Raw genomic sequence first — 18,529 nt, forward strand, 5'->3', positions numbered from 1 at the left:
TTTTAAAGGAGAAAAGAGCAAGAATCTCTCAGCTTCAGAAAAATAATTTATCCAGGGATGTTTGAGGGCAGGATTAGTGATACTGACTAAAATGAACTTTTCAATATCTAATGTGATATTTATTAGGGTTCAGTTTAACCAATGTTAGTAATTATAAGAGACACAGAATTCACTATTAATTAGTTCGTCATGAATTATTTATAAATAGGCCTTTAAAGGATGGCCACTTTCAAGCCTGTTATCTGTGCTTGGTGTGGATTTCATTCCTGCATTTCGTCACTTGCATTCCCTTTTTCCTGGTAAAACTTTCACTGTCCTTGTTTATTACAACTATTAGGTTAAAAATGTTTTTTCCTCCTGAAGTCTGATATCAAACTCTTGAGTTCTTTATTCAGGAAGATGTGATTCAAAGGTGTTCAGAAGAGATTGTGTTTTGAAAGAGAAAGTTTTTTATTTTTATTTTTTTAATTCTAAACACTCCTTTTTGAAAATGTCCTTGCTCTGATGGAAGGCGAACACACCCTTTCAGGGAAGAGCCTCAGCCGCAGGGCTTCAGCCTTCAGATGTGATGACTTCAGCAAGGAGATAGCGGCCACTCTTACGGTAATGAACTCTTACAACCTGGTGCTGAAGAACATACGTAGGGACTTTTCTTTCTGGTGATGAAACTTAACTAAGTGAAAAATAGACTAGTATGTAAATAAAAAGGACATCTGTTTGATTGAACTGGACTTGCATAGTGTTTCTGAATTTGTTACAAGTTTTATTGAGATACAATTGACACACAACATTGTATTAGTTTGTGTGTAACATGATCTGCTGTATGTATATACTGTGGAATGATTGCCCCAATAAGTTTACTTAAAAATCAATCAACTCACAGTTAAAATATTTTTTCTTGTGATAAGAACTTTTAAGATTTGCTCTCTAAGCAACTTATAAATATATAATAAACAATTACTAATCATAGTCACCATGCTGTACACCATGTCCCCAGGACTTATTCCTCTTTTAACGGCAAGTTTACACCTTTTGACCACCTTCACCCATTTCCTCACCACTCACTTCCTGCCTTTTTCAACCACTGATCAACTCTATTTTGTAATTCAGTTTTTTTTAGATTCCACATAAATGAGATCACACACTATTTGTCTTTCTCTACATGGCTTGTTTTACTTAATATAATACCCTCAAGTTTTACCCACATTGTCAAAGATGGCAGAAATTTCCTTTTTTTGAATGACTGAATAGTATTCCATTAGATCTACCTATTATCTATCTATCTATCTATCTATCTATCTATCTATCTATCTATCTATCATCTATCTATGCATTTTCTTTACCTATTCATCCACTGATGGACACAGGTTATTTCCATGTCTGGGCTACAGTAAATAATGGTGCGATGATCATGGGGGTGCAGATATCTCTTCAAGATCGGGATTAATTTCCTTGGATAAATACCCAGAAGTGGAATTGCTGGATCATAATGCAGTTCAATTTTAAATTTTTTGAGGAACCTCCATATCGCCTCTGTAGCGGCTGCACTGTTTCACGCTCCCAGGGGCAGCTGTACTGAGACCCGTATGGTCTGCTCTGCCAGTTTGCCCCAGCGTCTCATCTGATCACTCACTCAAACATCTGAGCACCTACGGAGTATGTGGTCCTGCTCTTGACAAGCCCCTTGAGCACAAATATGCAGTAAATGATCACAGCAAAATTAGATGCAGCCCTTGCAAGGCTCAAGGGGCAAACACAACACAGGGGAGAAAGGAGTGAGATGCTGGAAACTGAAGTAAAATACAATTAGAAAATACTGGAGTTTTTGTTGATTGAAATCATAAATTGTTAGTTTGCTTATTTCTCAGAAGAGCTCACTTCCACCTATTTGGACAGATTTTTAATGTAATACATTATGCTTAGGCACACATATATTGAAAAACCTAAGTGAAATCAGTTAACATGTCATGATGAGTCTGTCTCTCCTGACCAAGTCCTCTGAAGAGTGTCAGCCGCCATCACAGGCGTGACGCGCCCCATGCGCGCCGGGCTCCCAGCTTGCCTCAGAATGTGTCCCGGCCGTGTCTGTCAGCCTTGGTTCAAAAGCCACTGATGTTTGTTTATTTCCTTCATTCTTAAAATGTAAAAAGACTTTATTTCAAAGAGTCAACTTCAAAGAGTTGGAAAATAATCAAGGGATCAACCCACCTTAAATTAACAGTCTTTCACTGAGTCATTCTTCCATGGTGTTTTTTATCACGTTTGCAGGGGAGACTTCACACATATCACAAATATGCCATAACAAGGCATCTGAGTCCTCGGATGAGGCCCCACTGCACAGTTCAGTTTTGTCTACTCACTTGTCCTTCTTTACAATAACAAAAATGTAGAACTAAGTACTGGGCAAAGCATATCATTTATGATTCCAAGCATGCCATTAGCGCTGGAGGAACATTCTAGCTGAAACCCACTCAAGGGATCGGATTCTGCGGCGAGCAGAGCCACAGACCACAGGTATCCTTCAATGCCAGGGGCTCTGGAGAGGTCAAGGTCAGGATAAGAAGTGATAGTTCAGGAAGGTAAGAATTAGTCTCCAAAGAAGGAAAGTTTATTGCTGGCAGCTCTTGGTTGGTTTAACGGCAGCTGTAAAACTCAAGGAATTCGATTTCGCATTGTTTGGAGGCAATGAGAAAACAATACGGAAAACACAAAACTGGAAGGTTTAGAGTCTCAAATGACAATACAGTCTCACTGACTGTATGATTGAATTTAAAAATGCTCACTTCAAGGAATACAGAAACCAAAAAGGTGTCTTTCAAGTTCTCAGAATTCTCATCCGTCGCATTGGAGTGAAGCCACAGAGTGACCCTCTTGCCCTATACTTAAGACATCTGGAATCTCGGTTTGTTTTACAGCCAAGGACGCACTTACTGTAATACTTCCTCCTGCCACAAAACCATCGTTACTCTAATGCCTTATCCTTTACTCAGCGGTTACTTAGATTGCAGGATAAACAGAAGTAAGGGACGGCATTGTTGGTATGTGGGTCCGTCAGCCTTTGAATAATGAGCACTGTGTATGTAGGAAGCATTACAAGCATTTGTTAATGTCACCGTGATGATCTTTCTTATATTTTCCATCTTTGGTCTTCAAAGTTTGTTAGTGGCAGGGTGCAGAAGCCCCCCCAACCTAGCTGATGCTGGGAAGTGAGGAAAACACAGGAATGCGTGGCGGGTGCAGGGACCCGGCTCCTGGACCCCAAAGGGGAGGATAGCGGCTGGCCGGCCAGGCCGATGGGCAGCTGGTCCCCGGTCACTAGGCTCCTCTCTCCCCGTCTGTGCCCGCTTCCCAGGAGCTCCCCCCCTTCTGGTGCCCATCCCAAGTCTTCCCCATAGCAACGTGAGCTTTTCTCTCTTCCTACTTTGGTTCACAGTAGCCTTTCTTTGTATCACCTTAGAATTGAAAAAAAGCATTAGATGTCTGGGACACACAGGATGGTATGAAATATCACATAGAATTTTGGAATTCAGAGGAAATTTGAAATCATCTAGATGACATTCCTTTTATTTTATAGCTGCAGAGAAAAGAGCCAGATAATTTCAAAGAATATACCAGTGTCTCCCGGGTAACTGCTGTGTGACCCAGGGTGGCACGCAGGGCCCCTGTCCCCGCTGGTGAGGATGGATATTTATTTGAGGATGGATAAAAACAGTGAATTAAATAAGTTTCCTTAATAACAAACATGTGAAAGGAGTGTCTGAATTAGAAAGACTAAATTATAGGACAGTTTCAGAAACAGCTATTTAAATATGAACAATAGCGAGCTAACCACATGTTGCTTTATTGCTATTCAACATTAATAAATACAGAAGAATTAATTAATTGACATCTCCTTATTCACTCTGTTCCTAAGACACTTTGGAGTATCTGAAAACAAAGTACTTTCTTACTTTTGGGATGTCATAATATTTACAGTTTAAAATACTAACAGGCACTCTGCCTCAGCATCAGCTTTGCTTAGCTGGAAAAAACATTAGGATGAGTAGATTCCAAATGAATAATGCTCCGTCTTGACAAGGAGTGTATTTAGTATTTCATTGTGCTCTAGTACAGCTCTTTCATCAGATGTAGTATAAACAGAAACATGGGTGTACTTTTCTTCTGTGTGTGTCTGTGTTTGTGCGTGCACGCATGACGTGAACCCCCCACGTGCAAATTCACTCTTAAAATATTCCAGTGGGAACCTTCCCTGACTGCCTTGGAAAAGTGACCAGATTCCCTAACCTCCAGCTTCTTGCTGGCAAAGCTCCTCGCAGCACTGCTGAGACCATAAATGTCAAGCTGTGCTTCGTAGCTGGAGTTCCTGCGAAGAGAAGTATTAATTCAAGATATTGTGCTTAGTGTGAGACGTAATACCCATTTATGATCCCCTGGAGAATAATTTTTAAAGCAAAGAGGAAGACATGGCCTGCATATCCCATAAAGAGCATGTGTAATGACTAAAACAAAACAGACGTAACCTTTGTGCTTCAGAAATACCTTAATATTCTAGAAAACAAGTTTTTACAAAAATGCCAATGTCATTGCCACAAAACTGAAGTATAGGAAAAAATTATAATGTCATCAAACTTTTATAGGCTCTGGAGGTTCCATGCATGTGTAGAAGTTGCTCAGGATTCCTGAAAAATGTCTGTGTTTTGTGAACGTATTTTTATCTCAGCATGTGAATGAGGTCCATAAAACACTTTCGAATACATAAAATTGGAGAAAAGAAAAACACAAATTTAAAATGTTAGAGAAAAATGTGTATTTAATGCAGCATTGTGAGTAAATTCACCTCCCCTGATTCACCTTCATTTAATTAACTAGTTAAGATCAAAGTGGATTTTTAATATAAATATTGATTTTTAGAAGTGATAAATCAAATGACTTCATTGAAAAATAGGTAGAAACTAAAATTATTAACAAATCTTTCAATACCAGGAAAGGAGTATGAGCTGCTCAGATGACTTTGGGACATTTTCCTGTTTTATTTAAACATTGACAGAGTTTCCTAAGAAGAATATTATTGGTGAAGACAGAAAGTTAGAAAAAATAAAATGTTGAGTAAATAAAAGTTAAATTGAAAAATAAATAAAAAATAAGTAAAAAGTGCTCTGTAATCTTTCATCATGTGTTTCGCTTCATGTGAGGACATGTGTTTACAATTTCATCACTTAATATAGAAAAGTACACTGTGTAAAGTCATCAAAATAACTCCTTAAAATATGTGTAGTCAGTTAGTCATGGAATGAGTGAAAATTCAAGGAATTTAAAAATCCTTCCTTGATGTTAGGTAGAAATGGGATTTTTGTGAAACCATCTTCAAAAATCAAGACAAAATATTAAAGTATTTTTAGATATTAATTTATTTGAATACCATTTAGCATTGGGTGAAGGGAAATTACTACCATATGTAAACATCTTATGGGAAGGTTTGAGAAGCAAATGATAATTAACAATTTTTTTCCTACATATAAACCAATTTTTAAAATGCAGTTTGAACTGAAATAGGAAAAATAATGATATTTGGATTAAGTACTCTGGCATGATACTGTATTTTCTGGGAAAAACAATAGGCTCTTGATTCCTATTAAAATAAGATACAATAAAACAAAATAAAAAGGACCCCTCCAAAGAAGGCAATGGCTCTTACTGGCTACGATGCAGATGACATGGTGCATATCGTGCAATAGGTGAGCACGTAGCCTCCAGGACTAGTTCTCACCTGTCAGTTTTGACGTTACCATGGGTGGACCTGAAAAATGTAAAGTTCTAAAGCACATACTTTGGTGTAAGTTAAGAGTATTAAATTACTAGGTTTAGGAAGAAGTCATCCGAGTGCCCTGAAGGAACAGAAATTGAAGGAAGCGGATCTGCATTTCCAAGAATAGAAGCTGCTTCTCAAGAATGGAAAGATACCAACATGGCATCCAGTCAGGGGGAAAGACCACCATAATTAGAGATCACTAAGCCAGGAAACTGACATGTATAATTAAGGACAGAATAATCTAAGTCTTGTATAAAGTACAAATTAATAGGGCCATGTCCCCAAAACACAGCTAAGATTGAAAACCACAGAGAAGGTCAATGGAGGCAGTTATAGGAATCACTGGGGAGAATTTTCATTTAACTTGAGAACAAATGGTTTATGGAGGACACTGAAATGATTAAAATGGATTCAAATGAGTTGAATGGGAACTGTCAAGTCATTCCCAGGTGATGAACTGAAGCAAAATTAAAGATATCAAACTCCAACTATTAGTATTATCTAACAATAAATGTTAAATGTGTACTAATATTATTTCATCCTCTTTTTAGAGTTTTTAGAGTTACATAGATATCACTATAGTACCACCTCACGAAGAAAGTAAAGCAGATCTTTGTTATAAAGAATACATTAGCAAATAATTATTTTGCAGAACACAATTTAAATATAACAAATTTAGGACATGAATTTCCATGTGACAAATGAAAACATTTATAGGGTAACTATTTGATAACTCACATGCCTGCACCATTTCCTGAATCTGGAACAGAGATCTTGACATAGATTTCTGGTGATTGATGAGCCTTAGAACGAATCTAATCCTATTAAATTAAATCAAACAAGAAGCTGTTTAGATCACATGAAAGTGCCTATTTCTCTGATTCATCCAATATGTATTTTAAATAGCTTCACTGAGCTCATAGAAGAATCATTTCTTTCCGTTATACAGTGTATTATTTAAAATTGCATTTTTGATTTGGACCCATGGATCTTGGATTGTTGTAGCATATACTTTTTTTCCATCAGCAAGTTGAAAAAATAAAAACAAAAAAAGAATTGTTCTGTTCTCAGTGTAGCTAAAAGGGTCCATCATCGATGGCTTCCACTTTGAGCATTAAAAGTATAAATAATTTTACCAATCCAAAAAATGTGAAGTAAAAGTAGTTCACGGTAGTGTCTTGCCACCTGGAAGAAAGGTTTTTATTTTGACTGAGATGTTATCATCTTTATGTAGCTGACTCTAGACTGTCCTAAAACCCCTTAAGAAGTGACTGGTGAAGCAATAGTAAAACTGCATATTTTCCACGTTATTAAGATGTCAACCAAGACACTCATACCTGAAACATGTATGCTTAACTGAAGGCAGAGAGAAACTGGAGGTAGAGTCACAGTATTCTTAAAGGGATGTGCATTTTGAAGCTGAACTTTAATGTTGTTTGAGGAAAAAAATGTCATAGAATAATATGGACCTAAACCAAATAAAGGAAAACCAAAATAGTGATAACTTATACTTAGGTGAAATCATCATTAATGTGTAAAAGAATCTGGAAAACAGAAGCAGAGAGAATTCCTTCCAGTGCGCTCCCTGCCTGCTCCGTCCTCTGCACAGAGCTACCGATGATGTGCACACACACTTGTAAAATCCAGGTCATGTAGTTTGATTAAACACTGAGAGTGTCCCAGGGAATTTGAGGCCAAAGCAGGCACAGCCCTGCTTGAGGCCCTCAATGAGACGTTCCCAGGAACCCCAACACTACTGCAAACAGGGCCATGTGGACAGGCGCTCATGCTGGGCACTAGAGAGAAGGTACACGTTTCCTCCATGCATCTGTGGAACATCTACACAATGAGAAATAAGGATAAAATTCAATGCTGTAAGGAGTCCTATTGGCATTGGAAGGAGAGTTTAGACGTTTAAAACAATTATCATTTTTTTAAACATTAAGTAAATACTCAGGAAGAGAACGAGGGAAATGTCTTTGGATAACAGTGCGAGGATTTGGGGCTGGAATATGGACAAGACATTGACAGTCACCCGTTGGCGTGGTTTATCAAAAGACCGTCCAATCTCCTCCGGAGTTTTAAGGCTAGGACACAGCCCTGAGCTGTAGGGGTTTAGCTACAGCCCTGTCAAAGCCAAGAGCTGGAATAGAAATGGTTCTTGTGCTATGATGTAAATGCTTTAAATATTTACAGGTTCCCAAGTTAACCATGGGGATAACGAGTTGCTTCTCTCATCCACTCATCAGGATTCTGATATGTCTGATAAAGATACACTGATGATACCATTATATTTATTATTGTATGTATTTTATATACAGATGATAGAGGAAGCATGTATGAAATAAACAATGTAACAACGATATGGAAATTAGTGCTGTGTGTTCTAATTTGGGGACCTGTGATTGACTTTCTTCATTGTATGATGAGTCCCGTAGGCTCTGGTGGAATTTCACAAATTATTAAGTGGGGGAGGGGGACACACAGCTGCCACACGGGGTCATTCTCAAAACTAGTGAAACCGATTCATTCTAAAGCTGCAAAATCAGAATTAATTTAATTAATAATACAACAAAATTATGATGATTGTATAAATATAGGAGCACTGCTAAAGAGCTGATGGAAAAAATAACCAGTAGAGATTTATAAAAACGGTGGGCATTGAAATGGCATTGTGCAATGGAGATAATGAATGTGGAAAATAATGAGGTTAGCACAGAGTTTTATTTCACGAATGGCTCCGGAATTTTAGCAAGTGCTATTGAAGTGAACAAGGAAATTAGCATAAACAAAACACAGAAGTAGGAACAGCTAAGAAAAGATGAACTGGCCCCAAATTACCAAATTGACCGTAAATGAAGTATGTAGGCAGGAGGACGAGTCCTGAGAGAGAAACATTTTAACACTGATGTTTAACTGTCAAGGAGTTAAGTCACTTTAAATTGCACCCAGTCAAGAAGCTACTTTGTCTGGGGAGCTAATTTTACCTTTTGCTGCTGATGCAAGAAATGATCACACATCTGTAAAGGAAAATGATATTGATGCCCACACAGAGGCATGCTGCCATCCTGCTGGGGCAGACCTAGCACTGGTAGTGGAAAACACAGAATTTCTCTTATGAAAAATCATTCTGTAGCCTAGCCAGGTGTCCTCGGTGTCCAGGGAACAGTAAGACACAGCAGCTGATAAGAGTCACATTTTCTACCTCTTAGCAAATGGCTTATTGAAAATTTAATTCTCTGAATGTATCTTTGGAAGGAAACCAAGTCCCTCAATCAGCACAGGATATCATAAAACTTATTCCACAGAAGGTAAGATTCAGTAATTATGGAGCGTAAAGACATATTCATCAGAATCTCATTTATATCTAAGTGCATGCTTGCTTTTGACATGGAAAGAATTAGTGAGTTGTAATGTTGCTTCTGGATTTAAAAAGAAAGGTGAAGTTAAACATTTAGAACATTTGCCAAGACAAATATCTCATACTTACAGAGTCGTATTGTTCTCTGAAAACATGTAAACAGATGCCTTATTATATTAACAAGGGGAATAGAAAGCTTAAGACTGAGTGTACTAGATAATATAGAATTAGAATTTATATATGAATAGAAATTGTGATATTTTATTCCATGGTCTACATATAGATAGGGTGTCTAATAAACACAAAATATAAGTTTTAAAAACTGCAGTGTTTTACACAGTACTCAGAGAACCCTGAAACTGTACCACTTAGCAATATGTAAGAAAGTCATACTGTAAGGCAACAAAGTGTCATACTCAGTGCGCGCTCGCACACACACACGCACACACGCAAGGTGCATCGCATGAAACTGACGTGGGTTGCGATGTGGAGTTTGAGGATCATCAGGTTCTCCTGAAACACGGTCTCACTGATGAGGTCTTGGGCGTGGCAAGGAGACACCGCAGGGCCGAACCTCAGCGGCTCGTCTGGAAGGTTGCAGTGCAGTGGGGGTGTGGGGGTGGGCTGGCGTGAGGCGAAGGCAGTGGTGTAGACGAGCACGCGATCTTTTGATAAAGTGGTGCGAAGACCAACCGAGAAGTGCTGGCAATGGGAAGAGGTAGAGGAAGTGCGGGGGCCGGGGGCCTGCATGACTCGGGAGCAGCCGGGGAGGCCGTGCTCATCAGGAGAGTGCAGAGGACAGAGGGCGGGGTCCAGAGAAGGAAGCCCACCGAATGCTAGAGAGACGCAGGGAGAGCTGAGAGGCCACCGGAGATGGTCATTCATGTAAAGTGCGACTATTACGGGAACATGCTTCTAACAGAAAGAGAGAGAATTCCTCCAAGATCAAGGGGATGTGTGCAGACGACACGAAATGCTCGCTGCTCCCGGCGAACGGGGCCAGGCTGCTTGGCAGTGGCTCTGGTTAATTAAGTGTGTGTGTTGCAAACGGTGAAAAGTTTAAATCTTTAAAGAAGTATCGGTAGAAGTCAGTACTGGAGATGAACTGGAGCCACAGCAAGTGGTCAGTTAGCCCAAGAGAGGGCAGAAAAAGAGACAACTACCAGAGGAAGCAGAGCGGCCGGCAGGATGCAGACATTCATCAAACTGCAGGATGAATCACCCCCGACGTGAACATCTAACCACACCTGTCAGCTGTGTGAGATCATTAGCTTGTGCTCCAAGACAGGTCTGGGCTACACACATCCACAGAAACTCACTTTACATATAAACACAGATGTAGGTTAAAATAGAAAAGATGGGGAAGGATAGGCCTGATGAAAAGAGAGCTGGAGTGGAGCTTTTGACAGTAGAGAAGACTCCGGAATAAGGACTCTTCTCGGGAAAAAGGACAGAGAGCGCGGCAATCACAGTCAGTTCTCCAAGACTGAAGTGAGCACGCACACGTCCGAGTCAAGGGGCTGCTCCCGCCAGCCCCCCTGCGGGCCCTCGTTTCCCACGTGATCAAGCCCCTCTTGCTCTCACGGAAGCCGGTCTTCTGACTGCAACTGCCGCTTCCTGGCTCTTCATAAATATGCCATTGCTTGGCTATGTATTCTGAACTAGGGGTAATTTAGCTTTGCCTGTTTCTTAACTTGAAATGAATAGAGTCCCACTGTGTGTGCTGTTTTGTGCCTTCCTTATTTTGCAGATACTATGTTTCTAAGGTTCATCTATATTGTGGGTAGATCTAGATTATTTACTTCCATGTTTCTGGAGTATTCCATTGAATTAGTACAGCACAAATTATGTATCTGTTCTGTGACATGGCTGCATTTGCCTTTTTGGATTGTGTTTATTTTTGGCGTTTGCAGGCATTTCTGTTGTGAATATACATATAACAGAACTGTCTGTAAGAGCCAAACATTATAGCAATCCAAATGTAAAAATTAAAACATGCACATACATGGATGGAAACACACACATACACATAAATACATATCCTGGTTCACACACACATCTATTTGCAAGATCTCTCCTGTGACACAGCAGGGCCTACAGGGTGGGGAGCCCCTGAACCAAGCTGTGAATTTGAGTGGAAAGCCTGGGGTGGGGGTGGACACTGCAGGTCGGTGGTGGCGAGGTGATGCCCGGGCATCCTGGGAGAGCCAGTCACTCCGTAAGGCGACAGTGAGCCAAGACCAAGCAGCAGGGGGACTGGGAATCGAATTTTGAAGAAGGAAGGCGATCTGCTTGTTCACAGAAAACTTCCTGTGTCTCCTTCAAGGACTCTGCTGGCAGAACTTCATGTCACCATTAGGGGGACTTGCTCCAACTCCAAAGCCGTCTTTGCTACGTGTCATCAATGCGTGGTGCCCCCGCGGACCCCAGGCGGCCCCCTCACCTGCCGGGTGTGGGGTCTGAACTGTCTTCCCGGCAGGGGCTCGGAGACCGCCCAGTATCAGGGATCAAGTCAGCCGGCCCAAGGCTGTGCATGTGCCCGGGGGTCGTGGGGCGCCAGGCGGCGTTCCCGGGGTCCCACCCGAACAGGCTCGCTGACGAGGGCGATGAGTCTGGGTCCAAAGTGCCTCCAGGAACGCCTCCCCTCACCGGCGGTGCCGGGACAAACTGAGTGTTTCCAGGGCGGGTCAGAGATGAGCCCCGGAGCCCGCATTCCTCAGCAGGGCCTGGAAAGACTGGCTTAATTTGCTCCTTTGTTCAAACTGATTTACACGTCTGTGCAAGAAATCGCCTACACTCCCCCGGTGCGAACCCCTTGAACATGGGTCTTTTCTGGTGTCTTCTTCTTGTTCCCTGAGCCTGAATCCTAATGGTCACCTGGCTTCTCTCCTTCACTCCCCTCCGAGTTCTCATCCTCAAACAGTTGTCTTTACATAACATTTTGTATGAATTAGAGAGAAACAAAGCAGTATTTTAAGGCAATGTTATTATCAGTAAGACTTTAGGCACATTTGTGTTGTGTCATACCCCTAGTTAGTAAAGTCTTTTGCCAATTTTTATAAAAATTTTTTATCGGGTTTTGTAGACGTCAACTTGGGGTGCATTTTTAATATTTTCTGCAGCATGCTTGATTGGATTAAGAGTTAGTTTATGTAATATGCAAGAGTAATCCTTCTACTCAAAAGATGGTCTCAATACAAGTGTGATATTCTTGAGAATTCTGGGCTGAAAAGCAGCATATTCTACACAGGCCCCCGGAGAGTGGCCTCCACCTGGAGAGAGAACACAGAGCCCAGAGGAAAAGGGGTGCGGAAGGGACCAAGCCCCCTCGCCAGGGACCTGGAGATGCACTGCAGGGATCGTCCACCAGGGGGCACTGGGCCCAAGATTGGGGGCGGATTCCCACCCTGAGCACCTGAATTCCGGGGACAGTCCACGCGTCTCACTGCCACGGTGCTGATGTACATATTTTAAAACCTAGAAATGATTATTTCTTTACTGTTTCTAAAAATGCTTGAATGGGGGCTCTAAATACCAGCTTTGATTTTTTTAAATGACAACATTGCATTTAGAGGAGACAAATGTTACCTTTGCAATTTTAGATATAAAGTTATTTTTGTATGTACTGATTCCTATAAGGAGAAAACACCCACAAACTCTCTTTCCAGGGACAGCTGTACGTATGGGTGTGTAGACGGAGGCTTTTTACCTGTTGTGCTCCCCACTTCGAATCACCCAACTATAAATGCAGGAAATAGAGGGGCTCGCAGACCTAAGCAAAGCGGACCAGGTATGCTTTGCCATCAGGCACAAATAGCTCAGCCAGAGCCTGGCACCCCCTGCCACTCAATTGCAGTTTGGTGCCCGGCCCATGCGCAGCAGGTATGGAGACTCTGCCAGAGCCGCCTGGCACTCACTTCCTCCTCCCAGCGGTCTGGCACAGCGCTCTCATGTAATATTTATCACCAGTGTTTCTGCAACTTTCAGCCCCTGTGGGAAGGCCCACAGCGCGTGCAGCCCTGGCCACGCTGTGGCCACAGGGAGGCTGGTCTGCTCTGAAGCCCGCGGGCAGTCGGACTGGTGTGCGGGCACAGAGGAGGCATTTCTAAAGCATCTCCCATGGGTGAGCTGACCGAAGACGTGGGAAATGGAACGAACTTCACCCAGATGTGGAAGGGAAAGGAGAGTCCTTTAGAGACCATGTGCCACGTGGATGCCGGGAGGGGCAGGGGAACCGTGAGAGGTGTTTTGGAGTTAACATTTTCTTTTTCTTACTCAAAGCCACGCTTGCTCATTGTAAGAGATTTGGAACAGAGAGACGAGCCACAAGAAGAAAATAAAACACACATGACTTCAAAATTAGAGCACTCCCTTAAAGTGTGTTCTATATTCTTTACTCCTAGATTTTTATTCTTTGACCCAACCTTTCTTACCTAACAATGCTCCGGACTAAAGGCGGATCCCGTGCGGACGCGAGCTTGGGAGCAGCAGCGCCCGGCAGGCAGGGATCTGAAGCCGCCCTCCCTGCTCTCCAGCCCCTTCCTCTCGTGACTGAACGTTCTCGTGCTCAGGTGGAAGATGGCTTATTTCCAAGCCGAAGGGCTTTTAAATGGATTAGACCTCGGCACATGTAAAGCACAGCAATACGGTGGCTACAAAATGGTCACTATTATCACTTAATTCAGATGCTTGATTTCTTCCTTTGGAGAACACAGTGTACAATTTAGATCTATCCTAAAAAATAACAGAGCTTTCTAACAATTAAATCTATGCTGTAAATACCTTTTATACAACGGGAAGTGTAGGGGAGGAAGTTTCCTGGTGAAGCAGAGGCTAAAGCCCACCGATATGGCCCAATATGTTGGCCAATCAGCAGTTACGTTATATTAGTCCCAATATGTTGGCCAATCACAAGTTATGTTATATTAGTCCCAATATGGAGGCCAATCAGCAGTTACGTTATATTAGGCCCAAGGCAGAGGCCAGTCAGCAGTAATGTTATATTACCCATTACTTGTTTTAATGGGTTCTTTGAGGACATTTTCTCTGCACCATGTAGCAGTTCGCATGGGTCCTATGAATAATGTCAAACAAGCTCACCTGTGCAAATGTCATGAACATCTGGACTTCGGCTAGGAGAGCTCACTCGGCCGGCACTGGACCTTCAAAGTACATGCGAAGAAAAGACTGCAGAAACTCACATGTGTGGAAGAAACAGGCCAGCATCTCGAAGTGAGCCTTGACCCAGGAACGATGCCGAAGGCTGTGAGCGCTGCAGCACAGGAAGGTGTGGGGCCCTGTCCTGGGGTCGCCGACAGTGTCCCCCCAGTTCATATCCACCTAGAGCCCCGGAACATGACCTTAGGTGGAAATAGGGTCTTTGCAAATGTGACTGGGTTCAGGTGAGGCCACATTGGATCAGGGTGGCCCCAGTCCCGCAGCTGGTGTGCTGATCAGAGAAGGCACACAGACCCGCAGAGCGGAGAAGGGCCACTGACTACCGAGACAAACTGGAGTGAGGCGTCTACAAGCGGAGCTCCTGGGGCCTCAGAGTCACAATGAGAAATGGGGCAGATTCTCCCTCAGAACCTCCAAAGGAGCCAAGCCTTCTGACACCTTCATTTTGCACTCCTGGTCTCCGGAGCTGTGAGGGCATGGGTTTCTGCTGTTGTAAACTCTGGCTTGTGGGTGTGCATGCAGCTGCAGGCACGGACGGCGCCCCAGGTCTGGTCTCTCCCAGAAGGACCGACCAGGGTCTGCCTGGGCCCTTGGGCACCTGTGCTCCTCAGAGCCCTGTGGGCTGGGGCCTGGGAAGATGAGTGTGGTGTCTTGCACATACAAAGTATTTTTAAAACTGCAGCTGGATGTTGTATGGAATAGTCCCTCCGTAACATCTAACCTAAGCTCTTATGATCACTCAATGCACTGGATGATATAAATCTTTGGAGACGTCTATGCGGACAAGGGCTTCCAGGAAGCAGAAACGTGCTCTGGAGCAGGAGAAGCCACCAGGGACCTGGGAGGGAGGAAGCCAGTGGGTCTCAGCATTTCTTTGTGGGCAAAACATAGTTATCTTTGCGGAGCCAGACAGTGCATCCTGGAAAACGCTGTCATGTTGTGTCAGCATGAATGGGGTGGAACCATTTTTGACTTTGATTGAGGGATGATGGTGATTATGCTATGAATTTTCCCATAATTAATTCATTTTTGCTCTTCCATTCTATGTAATGAAGTTATTTTGCAAATGACCTCATGTCTCTTCTCTACTAAGAAAAAGGAAGTTGTTTTCCTTGTGTCAGATAAGGGTGGGAGGAGCGGCAGGCAGCGGGTGTCCGTGGGCGCCGGGGGAGGGATGCAGACTTCCCGGGGTGGGGAAGCGCCCTGGGCGGAGTTCCGCGTTGTCCTCGGCACGTGATCACCACGTAGTTGCAGCTGCTCGTGAGGCCCCCTACCCACAGGGACTGATGACTGAACCCATGGTTCGGGTTTCTTTCCTCTTAATAGGTAAGCGTGCGTTGAGGATATTGGGGGCAGTAGTAGATACAGTTTTCAGAGTGAGTTTTCAGGGCCGTTGTGTGAGGTTTTCCAATTCCACAGATAATAGGACCTCCCTTGGCCACTAATGTCAGCATAGCTTTATGGACCCATTTCATTTCTCGCCTTGCCTTGCATAAGGGGGAACAGTACCACCCAGCCCTGCCCAGCGGGAGTCGCCGCTCCCACCCACCGCCCTGGGCGCTGCTGGCCTGAGGATGCCCTCAGCGTCCCTGCGATGCCATGAAGAGGACAATCCACTCTGTGCATCATCGAACGCTCCCGCTTTTTCCAAGTTCTAGCGAAGACTCCTCAAACACAAAGCTAAGGTTGGCACAGAATCATAGAAAAACCTGTTCCAACAGGCCAGGAGCAGACTTGAGGGCGTGCGTGCCTGCTTTGAAGAGAATCATAATCCCTTGCTCTCTGGGCATTGTTCTTCCTCCCTGGACAATGAGCACCTCACCTGCGCTCCGTTCTTCAGCCGTGGTGGACAGAGAGGTGCGCCCACATCCCCAGCCCACTGAGCTGCCCCACATGGTGCCACACGGACGCCTTAGCAAGTGTGCATGGACAGTGTGGGTATGGAGGTTGGGAGGGGCTAGGAAAGGACATCAGCCACGGGTGGCCCCTGCATCACCAGGTGCTGCCCTGTGTACTCGTACCTGTGGACACGGGTGCCCCTCAGGTTGTGGGAAGCTCAGGTAAGCACTGGGCTCAGTGTGCTCACCAAAGTAACTGCTCACCCCTGACAGCACCATCCACAATGCCCAGGTGCACACCTGTACACATCCTGTATTTTTACCTCTCCTAGTGGGGCCTCATTAGCTCCTCTAAGAACATGCAAAGCTGTGGCTAAAATTAAGTAAGTCAGTTTTAGACCTGAGCAGGATACCAGCCCCACCTCCCCACTTTCGTGGGAGGGGAGTGAGGTCCAGAGCTGGGGGGAGCGTCCTGGGCCAGGGAGGCCATCCCGGGGAGGTTGCGGCTCCCATCAGGTTGCAGGCCTCCCCTGACATTCCCAGGTGCCTCCCAGCAAGACCAAGCCTGATGTGCTGCGTCCCACCGTGGCCTTCTTAATCCCAAGCCTGGTGCCAGGGAGTTTTCCAGAAATACAAGAAACTAAACAGCAAAATAAGCAAAGCAATGTATCTGAAAATAGAAGGTCAGGGTGCCGCGCAAAGAGATGTGACAGCATCCCACTTGGATGCAGACCCTGGCTTCCCCAGGGCACATCTGACCATCCTGGCAATGAATCCTCATCCCAAAGGTACTGTTTGGGGCCTCAGCCTTTCTGCTGTTTCTGGAGTGGCCTTTCCATCCTGCTGAGGCTCTTCTCTGTGGTGTCACAGGGGCAGTGCGGAGGTTTCTCAGACTGATCGTGAGAGCTCGGCAGACAGGTGAGTGGAAGCTATCTCCCATCTGAAAAGCTCTTTGTCTCATTCCTAAGCTAGAATGGTACTAACGTGGATAAGGAATTCTCTTGCAGTGGATCATCTACCCTCAAATGATTAGCACACATACCTCCTCCTAAGCCACAGAGAGAAAGTGGCCGGTTGATCCCATGAAGGCCCCATGAAGTGTCCCGAGGGCGAGTCCCTCTGAAGCTCTGCCTCTGCAGAGTCCCTGGCCTGAGCTGCTCATCTCCTGTGACACTGCGGCTCCCAGGGACGCCTCCCACGTGGGCACAGGCCCCAGAGCTCCGTGGGTGTCTGGTACTCTGTCTGGCCCTGAACATGCTTTCATTCATTTGTTCTGCATTAACAATATGGAACAGCAAGGAAGAGGCTGATTAGCTTTGTTTTGCATTGGCAATTATTTTAAATTGGATGCTGGCATTTTTTAATTAGGCTTGCTTACTGTGAGCAAAAGGAAAGATATTCTCTATGATGCAGACTACTTCAAACAAACAACAAATAATAATATATGCAAGGATAAAATCAGCACATTACAGCCCCAAAGAATGCTATCTAAAATGATCAGAGATCCTGAGTACTTCGTGTCTGAAATAGGGACTTGGTAACATGCTGGACGTGGTCTTCAGCACCAGGAAAACCTTGTATGTGTTGCAAATGGAAGTGATTCTGGGCACTTGATCTCCCTGTAACTCAATTCACATTGCCATTGCTTGAATGAGATGTGAGAAATAATTTCCCGTCTCCTAGAGCATCACGCACTAAGTGGATTGCTGGCTCTGGCCCATGGGAAGTCATACAGCAACATCACCCTCGCTGCCGTATTCGGTGGGGCTTCTCTGTCGCAGTGTTCTGAGCTTGCTGGGAGCAGCTAGTGTTTGACTCGAAGGAAGCCACCATTCTGCTTTGGTGAAACAAAATATAACGAGTCCTCATTGCAATGCTGTGTTTTAAGTGGTAGCTTTTAGCTCTTCAAAATTATGTCTGCTAATTAGAGGTATGTGAGGCACCAGTTGTCGCCCAGCTATAAATTATAATACATATTCATAGTTACAGGAATTCCACATTCTATGAAAGGGCCCTGTGCAAACAGTAATAGTTGGTATGTCATTAGAGTATATTGGCAATTAATTCTCAAAATGATCAATGGGAAGAATGTCCTTTTCCCCCCATCTCTGGTTTATTTATGTGCTCCCATTAATTATGCCTAATTTTCTGTTGGCACTTCTCTTCCTAATGTAATTCAATTTAAGCATATCTTTCTAGAGACTTATTAATAGGTAGGGTCATTTATATTGTGTAGCACAAATATTTTATAATCCACTAATCTTGACAAAAAGGCAATGCCTTTCTAATAAAAAATGTATGAGGAGTAATGGGTCCCTATTAATAACTTATTAGGTCAGATCA

Source organism: Manis javanica, chromosome 9, assembly GCF_040802235.1.
Source record: "Manis javanica isolate MJ-LG chromosome 9, MJ_LKY, whole genome shotgun sequence".
NCBI classification, from domain to species: domain Eukaryota; kingdom Metazoa; phylum Chordata; class Mammalia; order Pholidota; family Manidae; genus Manis; species Manis javanica.